Source organism: Giraffa tippelskirchi, chromosome 1 (genome assembly GCF_054371585.1).
Source record: "Giraffa tippelskirchi isolate mGirTip1 chromosome 1, T2T-mGirTip1v1.2.pri, whole genome shotgun sequence".
NCBI classification, from domain to species: Eukaryota; Metazoa; Chordata; class Mammalia; order Artiodactyla; family Giraffidae; genus Giraffa; species Giraffa tippelskirchi.
The window spans coordinates 126,064,262-126,077,033 of NC_137275.1; the positions used below are offsets into that span (position 1 = coordinate 126,064,262).

At 40.9% G+C, this 12,772-nt stretch overlaps 2 protein-coding genes across 3 annotated transcripts in view; one reads left to right on the forward strand and one right to left on the reverse strand.

Annotated features, from left to right (window-relative positions):
- The window catches only part of GALNTL6 (polypeptide N-acetylgalactosaminyltransferase like 6), a 1,429,734-nt gene that overhangs the window by 1,234,315 nt on the left and 182,647 nt on the right, over positions 1-12,772 (forward strand). The window lies entirely within an intron of this gene.
- Positions 393-12,772, reverse strand: part of LOC145537900 (uncharacterized) — a 303,657-nt gene continuing 291,277 nt past the window's right edge. For both annotated transcript variants that reach the window (XM_081568860.1, XM_081568837.1), the window contains one exon: positions 393-2,708. The gene's annotated coding sequence lies outside the window, so the exon portion shown is untranslated. The remainder of the gene's footprint in view (positions 2,709-12,772) is intronic.

Consider the following 12,772-nt stretch of genomic DNA (forward strand, 5'->3'; position numbering starts at 1 on the left):
TGGATTAGAATTACCATACTTCTAAATGAGAAGCTGATTGACCAAACACTATTTAAATTAAAAAGATGACAATGTGGTGATGTTCTCACTGCAGCTAGTGCAGGTCAATTATGTGAGCACTTCATAAATGAAACTTTATTGCTATTTTATAATTAGTTTTTTTATAATTAGATTCACCAGAGACTTATTCACCTCTGGGAAGAGTTATAAGTCTTGAATAAGAGCAAAGTGAAAGAAAATGTCATCACTCATTGAAAGTAAAATTTGAAGCAAATATAAAAATAAAATTCACATGCACATAAGAATCAATTCACATTTACATAAGATTCAATTGTTTTTTTTTTTAATCAGATTTCTTGGGTCCTAGAGATATGAATCCAATAGATCTCAAAGAGGTTGTAGGAAGGTTTTATTTGTGTGCTGTTCTCATGAACCCAGCTCCCCAGCCACACTTGGGAATCCACTGGTTGGACAGTGAGTGGAAAGCTTGGGGAGGAAGCAGGTTTTCAGATAAGAGCTGAAGTTTAGAATTTGCAAGATGAGATAAGGTAAACCCTCCCTCTTACTGCCTTTAAGTAGGAACACTTCCCCTGTGGCTCAATGGTAAAGAATCTGCCTGCCAATGCGGGGAAACAGGAGATGCCAGTTCAAACCCTGGGTTGGGAAGATCTCCTGGAGGAGGAAATGGCAACTCACTCCAGTATTCTTGCCTGGAGAATCCCATAGTGAGGGGAGCTCGGTGGGCTCCAGTCAGTGGGGTTGCAAAGGGTCAGACACGACTATACGACTGAGCAAGCACGCATTGTTAGCAGTAACATATAATTAAGTTCTGCCTTCAGAAATCATTGAGAGTGATAATAAATTAGTGGACACTAATCTGACTAGCTTTAAGGCTGATGATGCTTCTTTACTGCCTCTTACTATTTGTAGCTACAATAAAACCTCATTAATAGAGAATTTCATGGACTGAAGTGACCCTCTCAACTATTAAAAAAATGGTTAGTGAAAGCAATAAGGATTTTTTTGGCCATCAATTTAGCAAACAGTTTCTTTTTAGTATAAGGGAGACAGGGAAGTCCATATATCACCGGTAGGAATGTACATTTCTGTAATGTTTCAATCATTCTAGAAAATAATTTGGAAATTTGTCCTAATAGTTTCCAAAAACTTTAGCTTAGCAATATAAGTTAAATCCAGAAGAAAAATGTACATGAAGATCTATAAACAAGTGTTTATAACAGTGAAAATCTGGAGATAGTAAGAAAGTGAAAGTCGCTCAGTCATATCTGACTCTTTGCTACACCATGGACTCCCCTGTCCATCACCAACTCCCAGAGCTTGCTCAAACTCATGTCCATCATATCGGTGATACCATCCAATCATCCCATCTTCTGTCATCCCCTTCTCCTCCCACCTTCAATCTTTCCCAACATCAGGATCTTTCCAAATGAGTCAGTTCTTCACATCAGGTGGACCAAAGTATTGGAGCTTCAGCTTCAGCTTCAGCATCAGTCCTTACAAAGAATTTTCAGGACTGATTTCCTTTAGGATGGGCTGGTTTGATCTTGCAATCCAAGGGACTCTCAAGAGTCTTCTCCAACACCACAGTTCAAAAGCATCAATTCTTCGGTGCTCAGCTTTCTCTACAGTTCAACTCTCACATCCATATATGAGATGTGAAAACCTACTTCCTCCCCACTACTGTACAAATCATAGCTTTGACTAGACGGGCCTTTGTCAGCAAAGTAATCTCTCTGCTTTTTAATATGCTGTCTAGGCTGATCATAGCTTTTCTTCCAAGGAGCAAGCTTCTTTTAATTTCATGGCTGCACTCACCATCTGCAGTGATTTTGGAGCCAAAAAAAAGTCTCACTGTTTCCACTGTTTCCCCATATATTTGCCATGAAGTTATGGGACCAGATGCTATGAACTTAGTTTTTTGAATGTTGAGTTTTAAGCCAATTTTCCACACTCCTCTTTCACTTTCACCAAGAGGCTCTTTAGTTCTTCTTCGCTTTCTGCCATAAGGGTGGTGTCATCTGCATATATAAGGTTATTGATATTTCTCCCAGCAGTCTTGATTCCAGCTTGTGCTTCATCCAGCCCAGCATGATGTACTCTGCATATTAAGTTAAATAAACAGGGTAACAATATACAGCCTTGATGTACTCCTTTCCCAATTTGGAACCAGTCTATTGTTTCATGTCCAGTTCTAACTCTTGCTTCTGGACCTGCATACAGATTTCTCAGGAGGCAGGTAAGATGGTCTGATATTCCCATCTCTTGAAGAATTTTCCACAGTTTGTGGTGATCCACATAGTCAAAGGTTCTGGCATAGTCAATAAAGCAGATGTTTTTCTGAAACTCTCTTGCTTTTTCAATGATCCAGTGGATGCTGGCAATTTGATCTCTGGTTCCTCTGTCTTTTCTAAAACCAGCTTGAATATCTGGAAGTTCATGGTTCATGTACTGTTGAAGCCTGGCTTGCAGAATTTTGAGCATTACTTTGCTAGTGTGTGAGATGAATGCAGTTGTGGAGTACTTTGAATATTGTTTGGCATTGCCTTTCTTTGGGATTGGAATGAAAACTGACCTATTTCTGTCTTGTAGCCACTGCTGAGTTTTCCAAATTTGCTGGCATATTGAGCGCAGCACTTTCACAGCATCATCTTTTAGGATTTGAAATAGTTCAACTGAGCTATAAATGGCTGCAAATAGGGAAATAAGAAAATTATGATATATTGGAATATAGAATAGAATACATTTCTTTTTTTAATTTCTTATAAAAGTTTAAAATAATATGAAAAAGTGCTCTCCATGGAAAGTTAATGCTTTAAAATCATCTTAAACTAAGGTAGTACTTTTAACTAGGTTAACCAAAATTGAAAAAAAAAGCACCTCTAAAAACAGATCATAAAAAATATCCCAAGGTATTAAAAGACTTATCTTTAAAAGGTGAGATTGTGAATAATTGGCATTTGTTTGCTTTTATATTTTTCAGGCTTTCCCCAGGGGAAAGTATGTCTTTTATAATTTTATAAGTAATTTTCTTTTAAAAAAAAGGAAGACATGCTTTCTTTTCAATGTAATACAGGCCACAATTTCTATTTCTGGGTCAGGAAGTTCCCCTGGAGAAGGGACAGGTTACCCAATCCAGTATTCTTGGGCTTCCCTGGTGGCTCAGGTGGCAAAGTATCCACTTGCAATACAGGAGACCTGGGTTGAGTCCCTGGGCTGGGATGATCCCCTGGAGAAGGGCATGGCAACCCACTCCAGTATTCTTGCCTGGAGAATCCCATAGACAGAGGAACCTGGAGGGCTTTGGTCCATGGGGTCACAAAAAGTTTGACATGGCTGAGCAACTAAGCACAGCACAGCAGAGGCCACAGTTACAGATTTTCTCCTAAATGCACTAAAAAATGAAGAGAAAATATTGTTTCTTGATTTTTGATGTCTCACAGTGTGTCAGCTGGCTTCCCATAGGACAAGCCAGAGAGAAGGAACCTTAGGGACACGCCACTGTCTCCTTGTCCCTGACCCCAGAAGGGGGATTCCATGGTCTCTGCCAACATTCAATCAGAACACCATCCAGAGTCACTCAAGAGGAGTAGGTCACACAACAGGATGAATGCAAAGACAGGGACCACTGGAAGGATGCTGACCCCAAAGGGGTCTAGCATGAGGTCTGCACTGTTGATATGGGAAAGGTGTTCTCTTCTCCCAAGCAGAAAACCTAGACAGTGCCCTCCAAAGGAAATTCTTCTACTGTGCGTATAAAGCTTTATCAGTCATAAAAGCTCAGTCTCATCAAGTGTCCCTCCCCTTGCCCCCTGGCCCTCAGGACCCCTGCTGGAGGAGCTGTGGCCTGGGGAGGTAGGGGGCATGCATGCCTAAAGTCTGGAGTTTGGAACACATTTGCTAGAAAAAAAATATAGACAGTCAATGTTTTCCCAGGCCAACTACATGAAGCCTATTTAAAACAAACCTTAAAACTTTGATAGGAACATGAACCTTAAAAAAGTACAATGTTACTATGTCAACAAGCATCAAATCTGATAATATCATTAATCATTATTCTGTGGAAAAATACATTTTTATTTCTAAACGATTGACTTACAGGTAGACATTAGGAACATAATCACTTATTATCTGGCCTAGTATGTGCACACAAAAGGTATTAATGGCTGTATGCCTTTTTGGATAATTTCAAGGATAAATGATCAAATTCTGAAACCCATAAAATAATTAGAACAACTGTCCATTTCACCCCAAATAGTATAGTCAGCAATAGCAGCAACAAATTTTTCTGTATATGAAAAAGAAAAATAAGGCCATTCTATACAGTAGATTTCAGTTTGTTGTTTTAATAACAGTAATCACATGAAATTACTAGTCTAGTAGCATGAGTGGAGCTCTGCAATGAACCTTCCATTTATAAATAGGGAGTTAGGGAGTTACAATTATTACTACGGTCACTGCTAATTTATAGATCAATATCCCATAACACATTTGCCAATAATAGCCATGCACACCGGGGATTCAATAATTGATGGAATGGAAATGATGAGTTTTAACATTTCCAATGAAACCAATCACAACTATAATTCTGGCTAGCCCAGTTTTTAGGGTTTTTATGCTCTTTCTATAGCCATCACTTTGTTGTTATTTAGTTGCTAAGTCATATCCGACACTTTTGTGATCCACCTGCTATGCAGGAGATGTACATTCAATTTCTGGGTTGGGAAGATCCCCTGGAGTAGGAAATGGCAACCCACTGCAGTATTCTTGCCTGGAGAATCCCATGGACAGAGGAACCTGGCGGGCTACAGCCCATGGGGTCTCCAAGAGTCAGACACAACTGAAGCAACTGAGCTCGCATGCATGGACTGCAGCCCGCCAGGCTCCTCTGTCCATGGGATTCTCCAGGCAAGAATACTGGAGTGGGGTGCCATTTCCTTCTCCAGCAGCTCTTCTAGACCAGGGATGGAACCCACGTCTCCTGCATTGGCAGGTGGATCCTTTACCACTGGGCCACCAGGTAAGCCCACCATCACCTGAGTATGCTGATATTTTCTATCCTACAGTGTACTTAATTTCTCTCCTTTTTTCTCTCCCTCTCTCCATCTCTCTTTGCCTCTCTGTCTGCCTCTTTTATTGCTCCTGGGCTGAGGTTTCTGATAACTATTCACTAAAAAAAATTCCCACAAATATAAGTCACAATCCCCTTTTGCCTCATTCACATTGAAGGGCAGTAACAAAGGGATTACATTTTCTTCTGCCTCTAGCTTTAAAGCAGCCACTTGACCTCTAGCACCCTGAACCAAAATTTACTTTAGAGGTTTGTCATTTCGAGGGCAAACGTGATGTTGCATTTCCCTTGAGGAATTTATTCTAAATCAGTCTCTCAGGTTTATTTGGGTTTTCACCTACTATCTTGGCCTCAAGTATATGTTTTCCCTTTTTTTCTCATTGGATCTAGCAATACATCATATTCCATTCTATGGCACTCAAAAAGTTAAATATTTTATGTTTATATTTTGCCCAGCTCAGGTAGATAAACAAATGTGAAATTTGTGTGTATTCTATTTTTTTGTGAACAAGGATAAGTTTGCTCTGTGTATGTGTGTCTATGTGCATGTGTGTATATCTATATATTTATTATGGTCATTCTAAGTACTTCCCTTTGCTGAGATGCTTAATCCTACTTCATTTGGTTAAACTGCTATGTTATTATTTAGGTTGTGATGGAATTATTTTTCCCAGCAAATATTCACTGAGTGCCTATGTGAGTCGGGCACTATCCTAAGTACCAGGAGTTGGGTAAGCAAATGAGACATTCTCTGTTCTTGCTGTATTTTCACTCTAATGAAGAAGATGATAACTTGATGTCACACAAGTATCTTTTCATATCCCCTCGCTTTGGTTAAGAATACAACCACCTTTCTAGAAATCAATTTTCAGACATACAAATCATGGAAGACTTTCCAGGGAGAACACATGATTGCGGAACTTGGAATTGGGTTTTCACCTTGTCCAGCTTCTTCCTCCACCAGCCACTGAGGCTGGGAGACCCTTTATCCACTGGACCCTCACCCTTTCCCGAGGCAATTGTATTGTGTCCAGTGGCTATCATGTGTATAAAGGTGATGCTCACATTTATTTCTTGGCTCACATTTCTTCTTTGGACTAGCTTTCCTTGAATTAGACCCATATATTATACTGCCTTTGGCTTTTTTTCTTGAGAAATCTCCATACACAGGACCTGTGTCTGGTCTGCATGACCCTGAAGCCCTGGTCCTCTTGCACTGCTCCAATTCCTAAACAAGATACCACGTGTCTGCAAGCCATTCAGATCTGAGCTTTAGCATCAGTTCCCACAGCTGCCCTACCTCAATCCCCCTTCCCATCATTTCCTGTTTACATAGTAGCCTATGTTTCCCTTTCATTGTACTTGCTACAAGTTATAACAATATATTGATGTGGATATGAATATTTTAATACAATATACAATACTATTGTCACTCCGACAGTTATACTGTAGCCATTATTATAGATAGCCCCAATAGTGCTTAGAATCAATACTCAAAAAAAAATGTTTTGCAGGGCAGAAATAGAGACACAAACATAGAGAACAGACTTGTGGACACGGGGGCAAGAAAGGATGGAATGAACTGAAAAAGTAGCATTGACATATATATACTACACGTGTAAAATATATAGCTAGTGAGAAGCTGCTATATACCACAGGGAGTTCAGCTTGGTGATCTGTGATGACTAGACGGGTGGGGTGGGGTGGGGGGTTAGAGGAGAGGCTAGAGAGGGAGGGGATATATGTACACATATGGCTGATTCACACTGTTGTACAGCAGAAACTAACACAACATTGGTGTGGCTGTGTAGTCGTGTCCGACTCTTCATAACCCCATTGACTGTAGCCTGCCAGGCTCCTCTGTCCATGGGATTTCCCAGGCAAGAATACTGGAAGTGGGTTGCCATTCCCTTTACCAGGGGATCTTCCTGACCCAGGAATTGAACCCGCATCTCTGGGGTCTCCTGCATTGGCAGGCAGATTCTTGTCACCTGGGAAGCACAACACAACACTGTAAAGCAATTATATTCTGATAATAAAAGAAAAAAAAATGTTAAATGGATGAATGAATAGCATTGGATTCACTGCTAAGAAGAAATGACCAGTTGCTGGCTTCTTGTGCCCTTTGGTAAGGGTAAGAGCTCATTTTGAGTCATGAAGGAGTTACCGAAAGCGTGTGTGGGGTCCGGCTGCTCGCCAACGAACAGGCCAGGTAGGTGGAAAGGAAATTTTGCTTTCTTTCAGATACTGGCCACTGCGGAAGGGTGGGGGGTAGGAAGTGGAGAGGAAGACTGACATCTGTCCAAAGCCCAACTGCCTCCCCTGGCAACCAGTGGACAAGAGCTTTTATAGACAGAAAGAGGGGGCTACATGCAGAAACAGCACAGTCAGCTCCGACAGTCATCTTCATGCTGGTCACCAGTCTGGTCAGCGTCATCCTGGATGTTTTAGGTATAGTTAATCTTCTGTTCCAGGGTCCATTTGTTCCCGTTTCTTTGAGGCCAATCCTCAGAATTGTGGCAGCTTTTCTTGAGGGTACAGTCCTTAACTATGCTTAATGAGTACATTATTATTATTTGGCCTCCTTTGACTGTTTTCCTTTGTTTATGCATTTTTCATTTCTCTGATTAAACTTATTCTTGAGTAAAGTTTTCCACACACAAAAGGCGGGCAGAGGACATGGGGGAGGGGCGTGGCAAGGGCCAAAGGGTCCTGCCCCGTGTCAGTCTGGCATGACCGAGGAGGTCTGTGGGGAAACTGGAGAGTATGACACCATCCAGGGCACACTGTGAGGGTTATTTTGAAGTTTCCTTAAACTTCTCCTCCAGAGGACTGAGCGGAGTCCATTCTGAAAACTTCTCTGGCCTGGTCCCTTCTGAGAGGCAGGAGTCGCAGGAAGGAACGGGAGTAGGGATTCTTCTCCAGCTGCCAAAGAAAGAGCTGCGAGAAGCCCCCGCCCTGGTCTCCATGCCAGCAGAAGCCGCTAGCAGACTGAGAGCAGCTGCCACCACAGACAACAGCAGCCGTGGAGTTTTCCTTCACCAGCCACTACTTGGAGCAGCTGCCAATAAGACTCTCCATCATGAGGATGGTCCCCAAACGACTGCTCCAGAAGGGAGCACAAATGAGGGACACCACTGCTGAGACAGGCAGACATCCACCACTGAGCCATCGCTGTGGAGACATACTGCAGGGCACCCTGCCTCCGGACAGCAGCAATCTTCGTCTCACAAGAACAGACGATAACAACTGACCTCAGGGAAACACGATTGAATTAGAGGCTCGGAAACTTTAGGTTTGGCTCAACTCAACATATAGATGTGTGTCTGAGATAACTGAAATCAAGAATCTCCTAGAGTAATGAAAATAAACACAAAAACAAATGGAACCTAATTAAAAGCTTTTACACAGCAAAGGAAACCATAGATTTAAAAAAAAGACAACCCTCAGAATGGGAGAAAATATTTGCAAATGAAACAGCTGATAAGGGATTAATCTCCAAAACATATAAGCAACTCATTCAGCTCAGTATTTACAAAAAAAGACAGATAACCCAATCAAAAAACAAGCAGACGATCTAAATAGACGTTTCTCCAAAGAAGACATACTCATGGTCCAAAAGCACATGAAAAGATGTTCAATATCACTAATTATCACAGAAATGCAAATCAAAACTACACTGAGGAATCATCTCACACTGATTAGAATGGCCATCATCAAAAACAAAAAAAATCTACAAACAATACATGGCAGGGAGGGTGTGGAACAAAGGGAACTCTCCTACACTATTAGTGGGAATGTAAATTGGTACAACCACTATGGAAAACAGTATAGAGGTTCCCTGAAAAAGTGAAAATAGAATTACCACATGATTCAGAAATCCTGCTCCTGGGAATATACCCAAGGAAAACCATAATTCAAAGATGCAGGCACCCCACTGTTCATCGCAGTACTATTTACAATAGCCAGGACGTGGAAGCGACCAGCAACAGAGAAATGGATAAAGAAGATGTGGTACATATACAAATGGAATATTACTCAGCCATTAAAAGCACAAAATAATGCTATTTGCAGCAACACACATGGACCTGGAGATTGTCATACTGAGTGAAGTAAATAAGACACAGAAGGACAAATATATGATATCACTTGTATGTGGAAACTAAAAAGAAAGGGTACAAATTAACTTATTTACCAAAAAAAAATTGAGTAATATATGTAAAACACAAACTTACAGTTACCAGGGGATAAGGAGGACATGAAAAATTGGGACATTGAGATTGACATATACATGCTACTTTATATAAAATAGATAACTAATAAGAATAGCATGTATGGGAAAAGAATATATATACATATATATATAATATATATGTGTGTATATGTATATGTAAAACTGATTCATTTTGCTGTACATCTGAAACTAACACAACATTATAAAGCATCTATAGAGCTGCCAGGCTCCTCTGTCCATGGGATTTCCCAGGCTAGAACACTAGAGTAGGTTGCATTTCCTTCTCCAGGGGATCTTCCTGAACCAGGAATCAAACCCCTGTCTCCTGCATTGGGAGACAGATTCTTTATCTCTGTGCCACTTGGGAAGCCCCACTTTCCAAAGCAGACTCTGCCAAATGTCCTAGATACCACTGGTAAAGAAATGTGTCCTCTTCACAAAACAAGGGGAGAAGATCCAAGGACCTCTGATATCCTCTCCAGTTCTATGTTTTCACCTTTTTGTTTTATTCTTTCCTCAGTAACCTCCAACGACCTTTGACAAGGTCATTCAAAAATGTCAGCCTGGCATTCAAGAACCTACATAATGTGACCCAAATTTTCCTCTCCAAATGTGTTTACTGCATATATCTGATATGTCAGTCACTCTTCCCTACACAAATATACTAGGTGATTCCTTCCCAATGCTTTGCATCTTCCTCAATGCATTTCCTGGTCCTGTCTTAATTTAGGTCAAGAGCAAGTGACCTCAGCTCCACAACACTGCCTCCATTCACCTCAGTCCTTATAGAGGGCTAAGGTCCTGCAACAATTCATCTGTACACTCACATGACCCTTGGATCATCTCAGTTTCCTTGAGTATCTCTAAATGCATTTTAAGGCTCTTTAAACACAGAAAATAGTTTTTGGACCTTTGTGTCTCCCACAGGATTTAGTTACAGGGACTCTTCCAGTGGTCCAGTGACTAACACTCCATGCTCCCAATGCAGGGTGCCCGGGTTCAATCCCTGGTCAGTGAACTAGATCCCATACGTTCCAACTAAGAGTTCACACACAGCAGCTAAAGATCCCACATGCTGCAATTAAGACCTAGTGCAGTCAAATAAATAATTTAAGAATGTAATTATAAATATGATGAAATCAAAAAAGCTTCATTAAATGAATATAGCCCCAAAGAATCAAAATGAATGATAAGTTTAGTCAATGGTGTAGGTTAAAGGTGAAGACCGGGGAGCCTTTGACACCCCAATAAATACATTCTTGTCCCTTGATCTGCCTTCTCCTACCAGAGGCTGCTTCTATATCCTACATTCATCACATCGAAATACTCTAAACATCTCTATCACACTTTCCCCATTCTATAGCCACTTATAAAAGACTTTATAGGGTTCAAGGCAAAGTCAGCCTTTTCTCCTATGAGAATTCCCCTTGCCTTCCTGGTTGGAATGAATTTCTCTCTCCTCACTCTTGCTTTCTCACTTTCTGTGTCCATCTTTTATGATCTCGAATTATAGTTAGTTCTATTGCCTCTCTGAGTCACCCCCAGTGAGTTGCAGCCTCCTTGAGAATGGGAACTGCTTATTTCATGTTTCTCTTTTATACCTCTCAAAATATCAGCACAGACTCTGCAATAGTAGGTGATAACATAATATTTATTAAATTATCTTGGGAAAGATGCCCCAGCAAATTTAGCCAGCCTTTATGCTGAAGGAGATAGATGACTTATTATGCTCACTTCTAGAGAGTGGATTTAAAAGAAACTGTGTTCTAAATCAGAGCAAAACTGTGTTTTACCTCAAACAGAAAGCAGAAGAGAAAACGTGAAGAGGGCATGATTATGCATGTGGAAAGCCAGCTAAGATTCTGAAGACTTTCAGAAAAGAAAAGAATTTTAAAAAAGACACATAGAGACTGATATTACAAATGGTTTTCTTCAAAGATGGTTCACATTCCATGGATTGTCTAAGTGATAGAGATTCTCACTCTTATTTTTAATGTTAATATTTTGTATTTATTTTAACTTGTATTGGAAAAAATACAGTAATGACGTTAAGGATAATTTTGCTTAAGATGATGGTCAATTAAAATTTAACATGTAAAGGAAACAAAATGTAAAGCAAAGTTCAAATAATGTGAGGTATAGTAAAAGGCGTGAGACAACTACAAACATGGCCACAGCTTAAGGAAACCCCTTGTTCTAACTGGAGTCAAGGTCATGAACTCTCATTGAGTTCCTATTTCCTCAGTTCTACCGTTTAACCTGGGGCCACTTCCTAACGGTTTCTGAACACCAATCATAAACCTCTCTCAAGGGTTTTCAATACCTTGGGGTATTTTCTTTTTAAAAGAAGACCATTACATCCCTAGTTGTTGTTGCTTAGTCGCAAAGTGGTGTCCAACTCTTTGCAGCCCCATGGATTGTAGCCCACCATGTTCCTCTGTCCCTGGGATTTCCCAGGCAAGAATACTAGAGTGGGTTGCCATTTCCTTCCCCAGGGGATCTTCCCGACCCAGGGATCAAAACTGCATCTCCTGCATAGCAGGCAGATTCTTGACTGCTGAACCACGAGGGAAGCCCACATCACTAGTTACTCATGCAATTTCTACCGACATCCCTGAATTTCCTCTACCTCTATCTTTTCATTTTCCTGCAGCTCTGGTTTCCTGAAGACCCTGCCTCTTGCAGAGCCCTGCAGCTCCAGTGATTAAGCTTCTTTGTCCCTGCTGATGGGCCTCTCTTCTTCCTGAGAGGGGCATGCTTCTTCATCTGCAGCAAACTCCCCTCTATCTGCAGTGCCATCATGAATTGTCAGTGTTTTCCATCTTAGTCTCTGCTGGACCACGTCCTGGCAAGTGTTCCTTCCCAGTGACCCAGCACTAAGCTCTGTGCAGCCCACTCATCAAGGACAGTTAATCTCTCTCCAGGGGCTGAAGTTTCTAATACAATACTGTCCTTGGCATCACTGATTGAAAGCTGTGTCATGGGTTGCCTTGTTATCCCCACTTATCGTCAACGTCTAATCAAGGTATTAGTCTTTGCAGCTGAATCTTAGGTAAATGATTATGTGAGATTGCTTCTCTGACTACTTGATAATCCCTGACCTTGCTGCTTTATTCAATGAGTGATTGGGCCAGCTCACATCTGAAAATCAGATTCAGTTCCAAAGTGTCAGACAGATCAGTCTGATAAAACAGGAAGTAAGAACGGAGTAAGAACCAACTCTTTCAACATAAAACCATTAGATCATATATCCTGGTAAGCTTTCAACTTGTTTAAAATATCATATTTGTTGTTCAGTCACTAAGTTGTGTCTGACTCTTAGCAATCCCATGGACTGCAGCTCGCCAGGCTTCCCTGTCCTTCACTATCTCCCAGAGTTTGCTCAAACTCATGTCCATTGAGTCAGTGATGTCATTCAACCATCTCATCTTCTGTCATCCCCTTCTCCT